The 21480-nt window shown below is 38.4% G+C and overlaps 1 long non-coding RNA gene across 1 annotated transcript in view; it reads right to left on the bottom strand.

Moving 5' to 3' along the window:
* Window positions 1–4069: 4069 nt before the first annotated feature.
* Window positions 4070–21480, bottom strand: part of LOC148773521 (uncharacterized) — a 50822-nt gene continuing 33411 nt past the window's right edge. Inside the window, exon 5 of the long non-coding RNA XR_016036900.1 lies at window positions 4070–6644. This is a non-coding gene — a long non-coding RNA (uncharacterized LOC148773521). The remainder of the gene's footprint in view (window positions 6645–21480) is intronic.

Below are 21480 nucleotides of genomic sequence, written 5' to 3'. Positions count from 1 at the left end.
CCCATGGATTGTTGCCCACCAGGCTCCTCTGTCCATGTTATTTCCCAGGCAAGAATACTGGAGTGGGTAGCCATTCCCTTCACCAGGGGATCTTCCCAACTCAGGGATTGAACCTAAGTCTCACACATTGCAGGCGGATTCTTTACTGTCTAAGCCACCAGGGAAGCCACACAGGGAAGGATGCACAAACACCACTGTGTCGTGGCCTAGAGGTGATTATTTGATGCATTTTTCTGCTTTTGGGGGTAGGGGCCAGTGACACATTTCACCCAATATAGGTTACTGCAATCTATACTATGACATGATATGACTACTGTCCAATCCCCTGCAAACCCATGCAAAAACCCCAGGACATATCCCCTTGCCTGGGAGAGAGTATGAAGAAATTTGTCTTTAGTGCTCAGATCTCACCTCAATTTCTGGCTAACAATAGACCTTCTGGTCCAATCCCCAACCTTACAGAACCCCACCTTTGTCTGTCTCACTCCCCTGCCTCTCCCCTTCTTCCCTCCCAACCATCACAGAGCTTACAAAGACAGACACAAATCTTCAACAACAGGTTTTTATTTTTCTCATAACCATGAGGGTACCATATTGATGCCTAGCTTGGTCTCTTAAGTAACTAGACATTTCTCATGAGCTAGACTTTAAAGATTCTGCAAGGGTTTCTGTGGTCTCCACCACCACTCCCAAATTCTGCCTGCCCTGGTCATCACCAGAAATGGTGGGTTTTTTCACAGTCTCTTGATTTTTCTTTGGTTCAGTTTGGTTTTCAGTCCATGTCTCATTCATCCTAGGATGACAGTTGGTTAGTGCTGGCTCTCGAGCTCTCTTAGACTTAATTGAAGGGAGAGCTTTCAGAAAGCATCTTCTGCTCACATTCCCTTGACTGCATCTTTTCACTTGCATGATTCTCTTGGCCTTCTGGAGAGACAATACAATCAGCACAGAGAGGCCATGGTTTGGGGGGAGAGGGTGGGGGATAGACGAGAACAGGGTTTTTGAGAAAAGGACTGCAGACTCAGGAGGGGAGTGCCAGGTAAGGCCAGGGTAAGACTCTTGTGGGAGTGTTAATGGGGAAGAGGATGAGGATTTTGAGTGGGGTCATCTCACCTTCACACTACCTCCAGGCCTGTACTCAGAGGGCATCCTCTTCTTCCCTGCTTTGGTGTTTGAGGTCTGCTGTTCCACAGAAGTGGTAAGTGTTTGTGATTTCCAGGTCTCCCTCTTCATATTGGTGCTCCCAGTGCTCCACCAGTCTTCCTGATCTGTCCACATATGCCCCTCCCAGAACAAGAAAGGGCCACACCCTTAGGCTTTGTCTGGTCAGCAAGGCTCTCTTCCAGCCAATGGTAGCCCTGGAGGGCTTAGACATCACAAAGCACCATCCTGACACATTCATGGAGGAGGGGTAGATGCTGGCAAGGCCAAATGGCTCTGGTGGGAGAAAGGGGTCATTTTTAACACTCTTAAATGGCCCTTGAAATTGACCTATCACCCTCCTCATCTCTCCATGTCAAGTCTGGTGGATTACATGGCAGGGAGAGGGTGTCTCCTCCAAACATTTCCCCAGAACCACCCTATTCAGTGGTGTGCTCTGGTTTCTCTTACCCTCTAACCTTACCAAGGGTTTTTGGTATGTCTTACCTCCAATCCATCAAGGGTAACATGACCATATTTAAGTCTGTGTGGATGGGAATTATCTCACTTCCCTCCTACAAATATCTCTACACACTTTGAAGACCCACTCACTGCTTGGCTACTACCAAGGAAATGTTTCATCCTACCTTTTTTCCCCAGTGTCTATATAACTCTCCTCAATTTTCTGTTTTCCAGTCTTAAATCACTGCCTTCAGGCTGTCAAGACTTCACTGAATAAACTTGCTATGTTGGGTGTCCCAATTTTGTTTCAAATGTGGGAGGTCTTGCTCATCTCAATAGGTGTACTATCCAGGCTTAGGTTCTAACAGTTTAGGGAGGATGAGGCTGATCATACAAGCTGCAAGTTGTGCTGGGTGTTTGCATGCAAAAAACTATAATCTAAAAGTGAAGAATGAATGCAGGGAGGGGCTTGGATTAATCAGATGAATGTGTTACTTACATTAAAAAGTTCTTTTCAACATGTATCCTCACCTGCAGGACACTTTATCTTACCATTGGAATTGATGGTGTCCTAACTTTTAAAGACGTCTTCTGGAGAAATACACCTTTATTTTACCATTGGAATTGACGGTGTCCTAACTTCTAAAGACACCTTCTGGAGAAATACACCTTACCTTCCTGGAGGGACACTGGTGGAATTCTTTATTTAATGAACAGCTGTAACAAGCTTCCAACTTCTTGGTGGAGACACTTTGTGATCAATTTCACTCCATTCACTTCCCTAGGTAGAGGGTCCCTCATTTGAGTTTTGCCCCTGTACTAAAAGAATGATGGAGCTAGCCATAGGCCAGAGTGGCTGTATTCACATCAGAAAAAGGACCTTTCAAAGGAAAGAATATTATCAAAGCTAAAGAAGTAATTTCATAATAATAAAATTGTCAATTAATCCAAAGAAGAAAAATTCCTTAACATTTTGCTCCTAATAGCAGAGTTTCAAACTATATTAAACAAAAACTGAAAGAACTGCAAGGAGAAGCAGACAAATCTACAATCATAGAGATTTCAATATCCTTATTTTGATAAGTGAAAAACAAGTAGAAAACTCAGTAAATATATAGAAAATATGAACTATAATATCAATTCAATTAATCTAGTTGACATTTACAGAATAATCCCAGTAACATGAGAATTTACATTCTTTTCAAGTTCACATGTGACATTTATCAAGATAGATATAATATTCTGCTCATAAAGCAAGTCTGAATAAATTTAGAAGGGTTCAAGTTATGCAAACTTTATTATCTGACCATAATGGAATTAAATTTGAAGTCAATAAGAAAAACATGTCTGGAAAAATCCCCAAATACTTGGGAACTAAATGATGCACTCCCCAATAACTAATGGGTCAAAGAAGAAATCAAAGAGAAATTACAATATATTTTATTTTTTTAAATTTTAACACAAAGCACAATGCCAAAAACATTAACAGTTAAAATTTCACCAAATGAAAAAATACTAAAGAATACACAGTTGTAAAAAGCTACATTAAGTTATTTTACAACTGCCTCAAGCTGCAAAAAGAAAAAAAAAACCCAATGCCATACCTAAGTTATCCCTCTCTCAAATAATGCCATTTATGTTATAAACCATGAGCACCCCATCAAAAGACGGGAACTGCTTTTGTTAATTCATATATATATGTATATATATGTATATGTATATATGCGTGTGTATATATATATATATATATGTATATATATATATATGACTGTATCACTTTGCTATACACCTGAAACAAACACAACACTGTAAATAAAATATAGTACAATATAAAATAAAAATAAGTAACAGACCTTTGGGGCTTTACCCAGTGTTAGAGTTCCTATCAGAGGGACAACAGCACCACAGCCTTACTGAATCCTCATGAAGGAGGCACACGAATGACTGGATTACAAAAGTTACAGGAATGAGAGCTGCTCACTTCTCAGAAACTACAGCTTACAGAAAACCAACAAAGGCACGAGATACAAACCATTCACTTATGAATGTGTAAAACTCAAGAAAGTCCACATTATTCCTACAACATGTTGAAAGTGCTTCAGAATTCACACAATACTAATTTTCTTTTGGTTCTGGTTAAATTATATATACCAGTTTATCACAAATGGTAAAATCTGTAACTGTTCAAAGTTTTAAAAGATTACTTAAGAATAGTTTCTTGTATTTCTATGCCACCTTTATAGTTCTGGTTTCTCATTTCTTAATTAGTAAATTCAGCGTGCAGGTTCTATCCCAGGCTAATTTATACACTTCCGGAAGGAACGGCCTCTTAAATCCACAGAGAGTTGAGGTGGGGAGCCCCCAACCACGTCAGATTCGTTTCACATATGATAATATACATGTTTCAATGGCATTCTCCCAAATCATCCCACCCTTACCCTCTCCCACAGAGTCCAAAAGACTGCTCCACACATCTGTGTCTCTCCTGCTGTCTCATATACAGGGTTATCGTTACCCTTTTGCTATATTCCATTTATATGTGTTAATATACTGCACAATATATTTTAAACAGAATAAAAATGAAAACACAGCAGAAGTTACATGATGCCACCAAAGCAGTATGTACAGGGAAATTTTATATTGCTAAATGCCTGTATTTGAAAAGAAGAAATACCTCCAATCAATGAGCTTAGATTCTCTCTTAAGAATCTATAAAAAGAAAAGCACGTTAAACTCCAAAAAGTAGTTTAAAGAAAATAATAAAGATCAAATAATATCAATAAAATAAAAAATAGAAAAACAATAGAGAAAATCAATGAACCCAAAAGAGGATTCTTTGAGAACAGCAATAAAATTGATAAACCTAGCCAGACAAATGAAAACAAAAGCAGAAAAGGGACAAATAGCTGATTATCAGGTAGGGGAAAGGTGACATAATGGCAGATTCTAGGGACAAAAAATAAAAGAAAATAGTATGAACAATGTATGCCAATAAATGTGACAACTTTAATGAAATAGATTATATGAAAGACACAAATTATCAAAGCTCACCCAAGAAGAAATACTTTTTAGTTACCCCTGCTGCTGCTGCTGTCACATCAGTCGTGTCCGACTCTGTGTGACCAAGCTTCAGCAAGGAGTCTGGTTTCCAGAGGAACCAACCATGTGGTTAGAAGGTAAGAACTTTCAGCCGCTCCCTCCACCTTTGGAGAGAGGCGAGAGGGCTGAAGACTGAGTAAATCACCAATGACCAATGATTTAATCAGTCATGCCTATGTAATGGAAACTATGAAAGTGAAGTCGCTCAGTCATGTCCAACTCTTTTCGACCCCATGGACTGTAGTCCACCAGGTTCCTCCATCCATGGAATTTTCCAGGCAAGAGTACTGGAGTGGGTTGCCATTTCTTTCTCCAGGGGATCTTCCCGACCCAGGGATCAAATCCGGATCTCTGGCATTGCAGGCAGACGCTTTACCATTTGAGGCACTAGGGAAGTCCGGAACCTCTATAAAAACCCCTAAACAAAACAGTTTGGGGAACTCCCAGGTTGGCTAACACTTCAAGGTTCTGGGAGGTTCACACACCTGAAAAGGGCATGGAGGCTCCATATCTTTCCCCCATACCTTGCCCTATGCATCTCTTCCTTTTGACTCTTTCTTTGATGTATCCTTCACTTTCTAAGTAAAAGAAAGAGGAGGAAAAAGGAGGAGAAGGACGAGGAACAGAAGTACATAACCCAAATAGCTCTCTACAGATTAATGAAATTTGAAGTTGTAGTTAAAAAATATCCGTGGGAGAAACTTTCAGGTCCAGGTGGACTTGCTAGTGAATTAAATCAAATATTTAAAGAAGAATTAGCACCAACTTTTCATGTGTGTGTGTTAATTCGCTTCAGTCGTGTCCAACTCTGTGCGACCCTGTGAACTATAGCCCACCAAGTTCCTCTGTCCATGAGATTCTCCAGGCAAGAATACTGGAGTGGGTTGCCATGCCCTCCTCCAGGGAATCTTCCTGACCCAGGGATTGAACCCGAGTCTCTTACATCTCCTGCACTGGCAGGCGGGTTCTTTACCACTCAGTTCACTTCAGTCGCTCAGTCGTGTCCAACTCTTTGCGACCCCATGGACTGCAGCATGACAGGCCTCCCTGTCCATCACCAACTCCCAGAGTTTACTGAAACTCATGTCCATTGAGTCAGTGATGCCATCCAAACATCTCATCCTCTGTCATCCCCATTCAGGACTGATTTCCTTTAGGATGGACTGGTTGGATCTCCTTGCAGCCCAAGGGTCTCTCAAGAGTCTTCTCCAAGACCACAGTTCAAAAGCATCAATTCTTCGGCACTCAGCTTTCTTTATACTCCAACTCTCTCCATACATGACCACTGGAAAAACCATAGCTTTGACTAGACGGACCTTTATTGGTAAATTAATGTCTCCACTTTTTAATGTGCTGTCTAGGTTGGTCATAACTTTTCTTCCAAGCAGCAAGAATCTTTTAATTTCATGGCTACAGTCACCATCTGCAGTGACTTTGGAGCCCAGAAAAATAGTCAGCCACTGTTTCCCCTGTTTCCCTATCTATTTGCCATGAAGTGATGGGACCAGATGCCATGATCTTTTTTTTCTAAATGTTGAGCTTGAAGCCAACTTTTTCACTCTCCTCTTTCACTTTCATCAAGAGACTCTTTAGTTCTTCTTCACTTTCTGCCATAAGGGTGGTATCATCTGCATATCTGAGGTTATTGATATTTCTCCCAGCAATCTTGATTCCAGCTTGTGCTTCCTCCAGCTCAGCTTTTCTCATGATGTACTCTGCATATAATTTAAATAAGCAGGGTGACAATATACAGCCTTCAGGTACTCCTTTCCCTATTTAGAACCAGTCTGTTGTTCCATGTCCAGTTCTAACTGTTGCTTCCTGACCTGCATACAGGTTTCTAAAGAGGCAGGTCAGGTGGTCTTCAAAACTCTTCATAAACTCTTCCAAAAATAGAAAAGGAGAGAACAATTCCAAGCTGGTTCTCTGAGGCCAATACTGTCCTGAAACCAAAGCCAAAGACATTACAGAAAAATAAAACTAAATGTCAATTTTTGTTATTGTTTAGTCACTAAGTCATGTCCAACTTTTTTGCAACCCTATGAACTGTAGCCTGCCAGGATCCTCTGTCCACGCGATTTCCCAAGCAAGAATACTGGAGCGGGTTGCCATTTCCTTCTCCGGGGCATCGTCCCAACCCAGGATCTAATTCAGGTCTCCTGCATTTGCAGGCAGGTAGGTTCCTTACCACTGAGCCTGCAGGGAAGCCCAGTGAACCAAATCCAGTAATCTATGAAAAGGATTATACCCCATGACCATGTGCAATTTATCCCAGGAATTCAATATTGGTTTAACATCCAAAAATCAATCAATGTAATATACCATATTAATTGGCTAATTTTTTTTTTTTTTTTTTTGGCTGCACCAGGTGGCATGCCGGATCTTAGTTCCCTGACCAGGGGTGCGACTATGCCCTCTGCAGTGGAAGCACAGATTCTTAACCACTGGACCACTAGGGAAGTCTCTAATTGATTAAAATTTTTAAAATACATGATCATTTCAACAGACTCAAAAAGAGCATTTGACAAAATCTAATACCCCTTGTGGTTCAGCTGGTGAAGAATCTGCCTCCAATGTGGGAGACCTGGGTTCTATTCCAGGGGTGGGAAGATGTCTTGGAGAAGGGAAAGTCTATGCACTCCAGTATTCTGGCCTAGAGAATTCTATGGACTGCATAGTCCATGGGTTCCAAAGAATTGGACATGACTGAGAGACTTTCACTTTCATTTTCAGTACTCTTTCATTATAAAAGCACTCAACAAACAAGGAATACAAGGAAAGTTCTTCAGCCTGATAAAAGCAGCATATAAAAACAACACAGCTAACATCATACTTCAGTGGGAAAGACTGAATGCTTTTTCCCTAAGATCAGGAACAAGATAAGAATACCCGTTCTCACCATTTATATTGAACATGGAAATTAGGCAAGAAAAAAAAATGAAAGGCATCCATGCTGGAATGGAAAAAATAAAATTACCTTTATTCATAGATGACATGCTACTAAAACTAATAAATTAGCTTAGCAGCATTGTAGATTATAAGATTAATATGCAAAAATCAATTTTATTTCCATATGTTATCAATGACCAATCAAATACTGAAACAAAAATATTTACAATAGCAACTAAAAATAAGATAAGCTAAGAGAAAATTTTAACAAAATGTGTGAAGGACTTGTGTACTGAAAACTAAAAAATGTTATCAAGATGATTAAATCAACAAATGAAGAAATAGAGCCCTTGTTAATTGGTCAGAAGACTCAATATTATTAAGATGTCAGGTATTTCCAAGTTGGTCTACAGATTCAGAACAATCCCAATCAATAATCCAACACATTTTCTTTTGTAGAAACTGACAATATGGTTTTTATTTTTATTATTTTTTATCACAAGTTCTTTTAATATTCTTTAAACTTAATTGAACATGCCCCTTTCTTCTCAGCAAAACACTACAAGTTCATTATCTGATGAATAGACACAATGTAAATGAAATCTGTTAAAATGACTTTATCATTGATGTACCATCATTCAGTCAGTCAGTCAGTTCAGTCGCTCAGTCGTATCCGACTCTCCGCGACCCCATGAATCGCAGCACGCCAGGCCTCCCTGTCCATCACCAACTCCCAGAGTTCACTCAAACTCATGTCCATCGAGTCGGTAATGCCATCCAGCCATCTCATTCTCTGTCGTCCCCTTCTCCTCCTGCCCCCAATCCTTCCCAGCATCAGACTCTTTTCCAGTGAGTCAACTCGTCACATGAGGTGGCCAAAGTATTGGAGTTTCAGCTTTAGCATCAGTCCTTCCAATGAACCATCATTATCACTTCCAAAATGTTCTAAGCTTTTTGAACTTAGATAAAAAGTTACCATTTGTGCTTTACAAAATACTCAGTTCAATTTATGATTGTACCAGGATACTTCTACTCTATATTATTTCTGGTGGAAAATTTGTTTCATTATCCAAAAAAATAATTAGTCCATTTTGACATACATCTTTAGAAATATTCAAAATTGTTTTAATAGAAAAGTTTGTCTTGAAACACCTATAGATATTTTCCTATTTAGTACATATTTTTCCTTTTTTAATTAATTTATTTTAATTGGAGGCTAATTACTTTACAATATTGTAGTGGTTTTTACCATACATTGACATGAATCTGCCACGGGTGTACATGTGTCCCCCATCCTGAAGCCCCCTCCCACCTCCTTCCCCATCCCATCCCTCAGGGTCATCCCAGTGCACCGGCCCTGAGCACCTTGTCTCATGCATTGAACCTGGTCTGACAATCTATTTCACATATGGTAATATACATGTTTCAATGCTATTCTTTCAATTCATCCCACCCTCACCTTCTCCCACAGAGTCCAAAAGACTGTTCTTTACATCTGTGTCTCTTTTGGCTGTCTTGCCTATAGGGTTATCGTTACCATCTTTCTAAATTCCATATATATGCGTTAGTATACTGTATTGGTGGTTTTCTTTCTGGCTTACTTCACTCTGTATAATAGGCTCCAGTTTCATTCACCTCATTAGAACTGATTCAAATGTATTTTTTAATGGCTGAGTAATATTCCATTGTGTATATGTACGATGGCTTTCTTATCCATTCATCTGCTGATGGACATCTAGGTTGCTTCCATTCCCTGGCTATTATAAACAGTGCTGGGATGAACATTCGGGTACACGTGTCTCTTTCAAATCTGGTTTCCTCAGTGTGTATGCCCAGCAGTGGGATTGCTGGATCGTATGGCAGTTCTATTTCCAGGTTTTAAGGAATCTCCACACTGTTCTCCATAGTGGCTGTACTAGTTTGCATTCCCACCAACAGTGTAAGAGGGTTCCCTTTTCTCCACACCCTCAGCATTTACTGTTTGTAGACTTTGGGAAAGCAGCCATTCTGACTGGCATGAGATGGTACCTCTTCGTGGTTTTGATTTGCATTTCTCTGATTATGAGTGATGTTGAGCATCTTTTCATGTGTGTGTTATCCATCTGTATTTGGAGAAATATCTGTTCAGTTCTTTGGCCCATTTTTTGATTGGCTTGTTTATTTTCTAGAATTGAGCTGCAGGAGTTGCTCGTATTTTTGAGATTAATTCTTTGTCCATTGCTTCATTTGCTATTATTTCCTCCCATTCTGAAGGCTGTCTTTTCACCTTGCTTATAGTTCCCTTCGTTGTACAAAAGCTTTTAAGTTTAATTAGGTCCCATTTGTTTATTTTTGCTTTTATTTCCATTACTTTTGGAGGTGGGTCATAGAGGATCCTGCTGTGGTTTATGTCAGAGAGTGTTTTGCCTATGTTTTCCTCTAGGAGTTTTATAGTTTATGGTCTTCCATTTAGATCTTTAATCCATTTTGAGTTTATTTTTGTGTATGGTGTTAGGGAGTGTTCTAGTTTCATTCTTTTACAAGTGGTTGGCCAGTTTTCCCAGCACCACTTGTTAAAGAGATTGTCTTTTCTCCATTGTATATTCTCAATATGTTTTTTAAATTCCAATGAAAAGACCAACAACTCAATCAAGCTAGGAAAAGAACAAAGTCGGAGGACAAGTGGTGCGTGATTTTGACTTATTGTGAAGCTACAATAATCAAAGCAATGTTGTTTTTGCATAGAAGTAGAAAAATAGATCAATGGAACAGAAATGAAAAGCCCAGAAACAAAACCACACATATATAGACAAATGATTTTTGACAAAACTGCACAGGCAATTCAATAGAGTAAGTACAGTCTTAACAACAAATGGTTCTGGAAAAATTGAATATCAATATGCAAAAATATTAACTTAAAATGGATTATAGAACTAAATGTAAAACCTAAAATTATAAAACTTCTACAAGAAAATATAGGAGAAAATAGTTGTGATCTTAGGTTGGATAAAGATTTTTTCAGATATGATACCAACATACAATTCATAAAAGAACATATTGATAAATTAGATTTTATCAAAGTCAAATAAAAACTTCTTCTCTTTAAAAAACAGTGATAAGGGAATTAAAAGTCAAGCAGCAGACAGGAAGACAATATTTGTAAACCATATATATGATAGAGAGCTTGTATTCAAATATATAGTCCACAAAACTCAATAACAAGAAAGCAAATAGACAAGTTTTGAAAACTAGGCAAAAGTTTTGGACAAACACTTAATCAGAGAAAATATATGAGGGGTTAATAAGCATATATAAAAGTGCTAAAAATCATTAGTCATTGGAGAAATGCATATTAAAAGCAAAAGGCTGATCATACTATGTGTTGGCCAGGATGTGAAGAAACAAGAACTCTCATACACAATTGTTGGGAATGTAAATGGGAGAAGCAAATTGGAGAACAATTTGGCAATTTCTTAGAAAGTTAAAAACATAAGTCTATAATATGTTTTGACCATTTCACTCCTAGGTATTTATCAAAGAGAAATGAAACCATGTGTTCACACAAGGACTTGTAAACAAATGGTCATAGTAATTTATTTGTAATAACCCCAAACTGAAAACTGTAGAGGTTCCATCAACAGATGAGTAGATAAACAAATTGTATTGATAATCTGTACTAAAATTATATATATATATGTATAACTAAATTACTGTGCTATACACCTAAAACTAACACAACATTGTAAATCAACTTTACTTCAATTTAAAAGAGAAATGCATTTTATTAATGAGTGCTTAAACGTGAACTGATCAAGATGAGAAGAGGTGTACACATTTAAAAAATCATATAATCTGATTTTGTTATAAATCATGTTTTTGTAGCCTACATTTTATTAATTACTTTTTCTACCCACACATGAAAGATGAATAATTGAAGACTAGCAACAGATCATCTAATATATCTTAATGTCAGTTTATTGTCGAACTACCATTGTTTTTGGTGAGAATATTTAATTAAAAAGGTGACATTTATGTAACGATCATTCTGAAAACTCTTTAATGTAAATAATATATCATATCGCATGAAATAATGAAAATACGGTATCTTTATCCTTATTCAGATTATACTACTTGAATCTGATGTATTTGGATTACATTAATTGTTTTACTGAACCTTCAGATAGTAATGTCTATCATGTTTAAATCAGCTGGTGAAAGAAAATGTTTTATGAAGAATGGTTCTGCAATTCGTTTAAAACTTCTAATAAGATAGCACCCTTAATGTTATTTTTGTCATTTATATGATAGTTTATACAAAAAATTTATAGAAATATAGTATTTAATATTAGGAATAGCTTAGTAGAAACAGAATATCTCAACCAGTCTGTTTCCTTTCATCAGACAAAATTCTGTAATCTTATATAGTGCTCATTTTCCCTTGGCAGCCAGGAACCAAAAAGCCACATGGATAGAATGATTACTGGTCAGAATTATTTTATTTTGGCTCTAGTACAATCGCTGTCTTTGTTTTTCTAAAATTTAAATTCTTTTAATTATCTAAGTATTACATGTATAAAATATCCTATTAATTTTAAAAATTTATAGATAAAAGTAAAGAATCTCTTTACAGCTTACACTAATCCCAGATGGTGACCAAAGTTATCTCTTTCGTTATTGTTCCAGAATTTACCTCTTGGTACATTTGGAGGAAACTTTAGATTCTGAAATATGAGGTCAAATATTTTAAATGCCAATGAATGCTTCTAAATTGCCTTCAGAGTTACTACAATTTATCCATCCATTCATTAATTCATTAGATATATATGTGTACTGTGTGTGTTATGTGTTTAGTCAATCAGTTGTGTTCGGCTCTTTGCAACCCTTTGGACTGTAGCCTGTCAGGTACCTCTGTCCATGGGATTTTTCAGGCATGAATACTGGAGTCGGTTGCTATTTCCTCCTCCAGGAGATCTTCCTGACACATGAATAGAATCTGTATCTCCTGTGTCTCATGCATTATAGGCAGATTCTTTACCCTCTGAGTCAACAGGGAAGCCCATTAAAATATATATATTTAAAAAGAAAGAGAGACGTTGAGGCTCAGAGAACTTAACAGACTTTTCCAAGGTCACACATTAATAAGAAGTAAAGAGCCTACCACGATGAGGTACCATTTCACGCCAGTCAGACTGGCTGCTATCCAAAAGTCTACAAGCAATAAATGCTGGAGAGGATGTGGAGAAAAGGGAACCCTCTTACACTGTTGGTGGGAATGCAAACTAGTACAGCCACTATGGAGAACAGTGTGGAGATTCCTCAAAAAACTGGAAATAGAGCTGCCATACGACCCAGCAATCGCACTCCTGGGCATACACACCGAGGAAACCAGAATTGAAAGAGACACATGTACTCCAATGTTCATCGCAGCACTGTTTATAATAACCAGGACATGGAAGCAACCTAGATGTCCATCTGCAGACGAATGGATGAGAAAGCTGTGGTACATATATACAATGGAGTGTTACTCAGCAATTAAAAATACATTTGAATCAGTTCTAATGAGGTGGATGAAACTGGAGCCTATTATACAGAGTGAAGTAAGCCAGAAAGAAAAACACCAATACAGTATACTAATGCATATATATGGAATTTAGAAAGATGATAATGATAAACCTGTCTACGAGACAGCAAAAGAGACACAGACGTATAGTATAGTCTTTTGGACTCTGTGGGAGAAGGTGAGGGTGGGATGATTTGGGAGAATGGCATTGAAACATGTATATTATCATATGTGAAACAAATCGCCAGTCCAGGTTCAATGAATGATACAGGATGCTTGGGGCTGGTGCACTGGGATGAACCAGAAGGATGGGATGGGGAGGGAGGTAGGAGAGGAGTTCAAGATGGGGAACACATGTACACCCGGGACAGATTCATGTCAATGTATGGCAAAACCAATACAATAATGTAAAGTAATTAGCCCCCAATTAAAATAAATAAATTAAAAAAAAAGAGCCTAGATTTTAGTCTAGGTCTGAGTCTAGGCTCGTTGCGAATGTCATCACATTATTTCTCTTCTTCTTGTCATTTCTCCACTTCCTCCACACATAAAATGCCTTTCCCTCTCTCACATGTATCCAGAGCACATAGAATTGTTTCTGCCTCCCAACTGTAACCTGAGGACCAGATTCCAATGGCACAGTAGAGGTATGAGATAATCAGATGTTCTGATTTTTCTAACAAAATCAGCTGGATTCCTTTTGACACCCCAGTTAATATCTTGAAACAAAAGGGAGAAAACAGTTTGGCTAGTATAGGATGCACTTCTGAAATGACAGCTCTCAAAACACACTATTTTTCTGAAGAGCAAATTGCTGCCCCCATTTAAAGCACTGCCTTGGCTCTCCACCTGTGTCATAGTGGCCCAACAGAGAGTCTGATGCAGGAGATCTGCAGATTTTCAAAAGCTTCCCAGCAGATTCTAAGTTGTGGTTTGGGTCACATTTCACAGGGTAAGACACCTGGTGTGAGGGAGCAGGGTTACACCTTTCCTGAAGCTGACCTGTAGAAGTCAGCCTCTCACTCCTTTGAATCCCCTTCCTGCCTCTCCAAAATGATGTGAGTCTAGGACTCTATGTGAGATGTTGCTGAGCCTTTTCCCACATCGTGCTCACCATTTTCCACAACCAGACACAAGGTCCTCAAATGCAGAGTCCATGCCTTGCTTGACTTTGTAATCCTTCCTGTGGCCGACCCAATGCCCAACATAGTAGGTCTTTATCACATTTGTGATTGCACACTGAATTTTAGATCAAACAAAAAAAAATAAGATCTTTTCTTCAGCTTAAAAAAGTTCTTATCACTTTATAATGATCAGTTTCACTTTGCAAGGTTCATGGAGATGATGGTATTGAAACAAGGGAGGGAAAGGAGGAATTTTGCTCTGACATTGCCTACCTGAAAGAAAGAAAGTTAGTTACTCAGTCGTATCCGGCTCTTTGTGACCCCATGGACTGTAGCCCACCAGGCTCGTCCATGGGATTCTTCAGGCAAGAGTACTGGAGTGGGTTGCCATTTCCTTCTCCAGGGGATTTTCTCGACCCAGGGATCGAATCCAGGTCTCCTGCATTGCAGGCAGACACTTTACCAACTGAGCCATCAGGGAAGCCTACCTGAAGCACGGGTAATACCATTTAGCATTCACATTGTTCATAGTCAAAAATAGTCAAGATGGTTTGAGCTTCAGACTATACCAAAAACAGAAGAAAAGTTATTTATTTATTTATTTATTTTGGCTACACGGCTTGCAAGATCTTAGTTCCCTGACCAGGAATCAAACCCCAGTCCCTGGCAATGAAAGCCCAGAATTCTAAGCACTAGAAGTCCCAAATTTTTAAAGTAGGTTACAAAGTTCAAAACAGAACAAAGCTCAAATTAGGTTCTGGCATAAAAGTAGATGACATTTTGGATTTTTTTTAATAAAAAGGAGAATCAGACCAATACTTCACTAAGTAATTTTGACTGTGCTGACAAAAATAACTATCACTGATTTCTGAAGTGGCTGGTATCAACTTTCTGAGTGTGTCTGTATCAGACACTAACTTCCCTTATGATGAAAATCTCTTTTAAAATTGAGAAGGCAGAAATATTCCTTCATTTTCTGTAATAATTTGATTTATAGTTCTTCAAAGAATAGCATTGATTTTAAAAAAAGATATTTGGAGGAAGCCAGCTAAAGGTTCAAACTGCAAAAATGTAACTCCAAAGAAAATATTCATCATCACCAGTGTCCATATAATTCAAAGAAATATGAAAATTTCATTGATTCTATTTGCAGTCAAAATTGCTCACATTGTCAGTGTAAACTTGACTAGTTTACAGAGCAGCGACCAGGTTTTTTTTTTTTTAAATCATTTCATCTTCATCTTCCTTCTTGAAGCAGATAGGAATGCCCCTGATATCTTATAAATGTGATAATGCAAATGGTTAAGGAGAGAGATGGAGAAGTATGTCCTTGAACAGCAAGTCTAACTCATCAGAAGTGATATTTGTTTCCAGACCACACATATTAAGATTTCCAGCTGGATGGGACCTTGGACATCAGCTTGCTCAACATCCTCATTTCCTCAGAAGGAAACTGTCTGTGGATAGGCAATCAATGAAGAGCAACAAAATGTGCCCTTCCAGTTGAATAAACCCCACTGTAATCAGGCCTAGGATGTGAAATCAAGACATCTGGATAAAAGATAGATAATTTGAATGACTTGCCTATGGGTCCAAACCAAGATCTCATTCCTAGTCCCAGTGAGTAGGTCACTCTTGGCTGGGTCCCCACAAATGAGTGTCAGATGCTGTGTCAAAGCCTACAAATTGATCTCTTTAGGCCTCCATGGCTGGGGCAGTGCACACATGTTGGTTTAATGGCCAGATGCTGAGTGCTAGCAGCCCAGTTTTCCAGTATGCTTTCATACCTGCACCTTCTTGACCCCTAACTGCCACAAATGAAGAAGTTAAACTAAGGGATTCACTTTTAGTGCTGTTTCTTCATAGTAACAAAGGCAAGGGAGGAAATTGACAGAAGTTTGACATTTTCTTGATTGACTTTAACATTCATCACAATGATGAGAAGGTTAATGCATCCAGAGAGATGAAATGCCAGAGACATTTTCAAACATATTGACTCCATGTCAGTCTTTTAAGTTGTTACCATTTTTAAAAACTATAGGCTGTGGCTGCAAAAGAACTAAATAATGAACAATAGCATAAAACAGTAAGAGAACTGCAACTTAACGAACTTTGCTTCATTGCCTAAGGTTCACTGATAGAAAATACTAGCGTAATTCAATTATCTGTAAACATGGAAACCAAGACCCAGGGAGGAGAAGGGATTTGCCCAAGTCAATAGCAGAGACAAAACTGTAACCCAGACTTTCCACTAAGCCAGTGCCTTGTAAATCCTGCTACATTGGTAAGTCAGCAATGTACACCTTTTTTTCTTAAGGATGTATGAATTGTAGCCCATGGCTCATCAAAATTTATAGACCCATCAATGTCTGCAATAAAAGACTCAGCTAGATTTCCTTTCTAATGAAAGGATTAAAAACACCATTTGACAGAACATTGTTTATTTGCAATATCTGCTCCTGTTAAGCTTGATTTAGTGTTTAAGCAGAGAGATCTAATCTCATACAAATCTCAACAGTAAATAATTCAGGTTCCAAATCAGATAAGGTATGAAGTCTACCTCCACATTTGTGTTCCCTTCTCTAATTGACAATATAGCCTTTTACTGCCATTTATACAGGGAATGGTGTGTCTTACCTGTAATCAGATGAACTCTTTGAATTAAATACTGCTCAATTGCCTTCTACTTTGACATTTTCTTTAAACAATCAGAATCCACAAGTTTCTTAAATTCAAGCAGACATTCATTTTTGTTTGCTGAAGTGTTTTTTTTCTTTCTTTATGGAGGTAAAAGAAATCTACAGAGTTCTGAAGTCTTCATTATAACTGAGCTTTAAATATTGAAATTCTAAACATTTAAAGACAATATTAGATATTTGAATGCTGCGTGACATACTTGTCTGATTTCCCATGGGCTAATGCAGAGAGCATAATTTCAATCATTTTCTCATTCTGACTTCTGGCTTTTCACATCAGCAAATATTTCCTGATTGCCCTTTCTGAGCAGGGTTCTGTGGTTGACCCAGAGATGAGATGGAAAGGAGCAGGTAGAGGAACGGGAGAGGTGAACAGGCACAGGGATGATTAAAACCTGTCTTTATCCTCCCATCACTTGTGGTCTAGAAAGAGTATTAAGACAGGGGTATATGTATTCACTCAGGATGGGCAATGGATGGAGGAAGTGTTTCAGGGCAGAATTTCAGGAAGACCTCCCAGAGGAGAGGGGATGGAAACTTGACTTTTTGTAGAAGAATTTCAACAGGCATACCTAGGAGGCTCGAAACAAGAGAGTATTTCAGGTGGAAAGAACAGCAAGAGCAATGGTACAGAGGTGGGAAAGGGCAGATGAGACTGAGAACTGAATGGAAATAAGTCCATAAACTTTGATTGACTGTATTTGGTAGGGCTCATGAATGCAACAAAGCCATATGGCTGGCTGATTAGAGACAGTCATTCCAATGCTCTTGTGGCATTAAGATAAGCTACCTTCAGCAGCTCTCTGTCCAAGGCTTATTTTTGTGACTGCAATCCATCTAATGGCAATGGCTTATGGACTATTGTCTAGCCAGGCCCCATGGAAGTTTCTGTCAAAGCTGATAATGAGAACTGGGAGGTCCCAGGATTTGGGACAGACATAGAGCCCTCCTGTGTGTCTGATAAGGTACCAGAATTCTTGCATTTGCTTGGAACTTTGAAAATTCAAGACAGAGCAAAGAGTGGAGTCCAAGGCAGGCTGTTTCCTTTTGGTGAGCCCCATGAGGGCGCTGAGGGACTCCTCAAGCTGCAAGCCTCTGAAATAACCCTGACTGATTTCAGGACGTGCAGAGATAGAATCTGTAAGTCTGAGGCTGGGAGCTGTAATTCTCTACAGCTGTTCTCTAAACAAAAACCCACAGATGCAAACTGGAGCAAACAGTTGAGAAGCAAGAAAAGTCTGTTTGTACAATAGGCGATTTTTTAAAAAAATCTCTTCCAGAAATTTCTACCTTCCATTTCCCATTGGGACACAGATCAAAGCTGCCCTCTGAAACATAGAAAACACAGCTACAATCCCCACAGCAGGAAGGAACAGACCCAAGAACCATTCATCATACCTATACTGCCAAATGCTTCGTGTGAATGCTTTGGTCCACATGCGCTTTCTTCTCTAAGCTCTCTAAGACCATCAAATCCATGATGATCATACATTGTGCATTTGACAGTAGTGACCAAAACTGGTCACCCCTTTCAGGCACTAGCATTTGGAATCAAACTAAAGGGTCTTCACTTCTTTATAAGAGACAAAGGCACAGAAACTTGATGCACAAAAGGCAACTGCTCTTCCCTACTACAAACATTGCCTATTTATGATATCACATCTTTGAGACCCAGTTACCTCACCTGTAAAACAGCATAATAATTCTTACCCTAATTACCACACAGAGGAGGAATAAAGGAGCAGATAGATGTGAGACTTGTTTGTAAATTGTGAAGCACAGAACACATGTATGTTATAGTGCATTCTGGAGCTGAAGAGTCACCTAGGGCAATCCTCTTGTGAAACAGGAAAGATCCTGAGTTCTCATAGAGGGGCAAATGCATGAGCCAAGTCCCACAATGGGACAGTGGTATGGCAGAGTCTAGAAACCAGGCCCTTGATTCACATCCAGCTCACTTTTCATTACACCACAACTGCTTTGTGTTTTTCTGAAAATAAGGAAGGATGCTGAGAGTCAGAGGAGACTGAAGCAGTTAGAGTTAGCTAGGACAGAGCACCAAAGAAGGAAGACCTGCACAGAGAGAAAATTACGGAGATTCACATAGGATCCCTCTCATGTATTCATACTAATCAGTACATGCATATGAAAAAACTAGCCAAGGCCAGAGAAAGAACTTTCCCCCCAATTCAGGGACTCTATGCTTGGAATTCTCGTGGGGCTGGGAATAGAGCCAGTTCCCACCAGCCACACTGGAAACCTCATAATTCACAGAGCATAGTATAGAGGATCCAGAAGGGTCTTGCTTCCATGGTAGGAAATAACTAACTACAGAACAAATCCTGCCATTTCCTCCTAAAGTTTTAAAGAAAACAACAAAAGATAAAAACTATTGCAAGCAACCTAACTGCATACCAGGAAAAAAGCTAAAGGAAAATGTAAAAATATCCAACATAAGCAAAAAAATACAGGCAAACTGCATCCAGCAACATATACATACATAATGATCAAGTGGGATTTATCCCAGGAATACTTAGTTGGTTCAACATCTGAAAATCAAGTAATGCAATATGTCATATCAATAAAATAAAAAAAACCTAAAATCACAAGATAATCTCTATAGATGTAGAAAACCATTTGACAAAAGCTAACACACTTTCACGATTAAAAAAAAAAAAAAACTCAAGAAACCAGGAATAGAAAGGAACTTTTTCAACCTAATAAAGGGCATCTACAAAAACCCCATAGCTGACAAGCCAAACCACAGACAGGGAGGAAAATATTTGCAAAGGACATATCTGGTGAAGAACTACTAGCCAAAATGTACCCAAAACTCTTAAAACTCAGTAATAAGAAAACAAACAACCAGCTGAATTAATGGGCCAAGGACCTTAATAGACACCCTCACCAAAGAAGATATACAGATGGCAAATAAGCACATGAAAAGATGCTCCACCTCATATGTCGTTAGGGAATTGCAAATTAAAACAATGAGATACGGCTACACACATTTTAGAGTGGCCAAGGTCCAAAACACTGACAACACCAATGCTGGCGAGGGTGTGGAGCAACAGGAATTCTCATTCATTGCTTTTAGGAATGCAAAATGATACAGCCACTTTGGAAAACTGGCAGTTTTGTACAAAACACTCTGGGAGTTAGTGATGGACAGGGAAGCCTGGCGTGCTGTGATTCATGGGGTCGCAAAGAGTCGGACACAACTGAGCAACTGAATTGAACTGAACTGAACTGAAACATACTTTTACCATACAATCCAGCAATTGCACTCCTTGGTATTTACCTAAAGGAGTTAAAAACTTACATTGACACGAAAATCTGCACATGGATGTTTACAGCAACTTTATGCATAATTGCCAAAACATGGAAGCAACCCAGATGCCCTTTAGTTGATGAGTGGATAAACAAAGAGTGGTACTTTCAAAGAGTTGTACAATGGAATATTATTCAGTGCTAAAAAGAAATGAGCTATCAAGCTATGAAAAGACATGGAGGAACCTTCAATGTGTATTGCTAGGTGAAAGGAGTCAATCTGAAAAAAACCCACATATTGGAAAAGGCAAAACAGTGGAGATAGTTAAAGGGTTAGAGGTTGCCAGAGAAGGAAGGAGGGAAGGAAGAGATTAATAGGTGGAGCACAGGGGGATTTTAAGGCAGTGAGACAATTCTGTATGATACTGTAATGGTGAATACAAATCATCACACATTTGTCAAAACTCATAAAACATACAACATAAGGAATGAGCCCTAATGTAAACTAGTCTTTAGTTAATAATAATGTTTAAATATTGGCTCATCAATCATAACAGATGTATCATACTAGTGCAAGATGCTAATAATAGGGGAAATTGTATGAGGGGATTAGGGCACAAATTGGAACTCTGTAGCTTCCACTCAGTTTTTCTATTAACCTAAATCTCCAACTAAATCACCAATTCAATGGACATGAATCTGAGCAAACCCCAGGATATAGTGGAGGACAGAGGAGCCTGGTGTGCTACAGTCCATGGGGTAGCAGTCAGACACGACGTAGCAACTGAACCACAACAACAAGCTCTCTGAAAAATAAAATCTATTAAGTTAAAAATATAATTTATAGTATCAAAAATAGTAAAACTCTTAACAATAAACCTAACAAATCATATGCAATCATGTGCAATCAGTTTTATGGAGAAAACTGGAAAACTTCTTTGAAAATTCTTTTAAAATACATAAATAAATGGAGAAATATCTTCTTGGGTAGGAAGATATAATATCTTAAAAATCTTAAAATTATCAATTCTCTCCCAAATGGATCTATATATTAATTGCAATACCAATATAATTCCCAAGGTTTATGTGTGTGTGTGCAATTCAAAAACCTAATTCTAAAATTTATTTTGAAAAACAAAGGCCCAAATGTAAAGTCTAGATATAAATGCACACATACACAGTATCTTAACTGATGACAGAAAAGGAATTGGAAATCACTGAGGAGCATGGACTATAATACAAATGGTTATGAGAAAACAGT

The sequence above is a fragment of the Moschus berezovskii genome, chromosome X (genome assembly GCF_049115385.1).
Source record: "Moschus berezovskii isolate FMDL1 chromosome X, NW_MosBer_1.0, whole genome shotgun sequence".
Taxonomy (NCBI): Eukaryota; Metazoa; Chordata; class Mammalia; order Artiodactyla; family Moschidae; genus Moschus; species Moschus berezovskii.
Note: the sequence above shows the minus strand (reverse complement) of the source record. Positions and strands in the feature narration are given on the sequence as shown.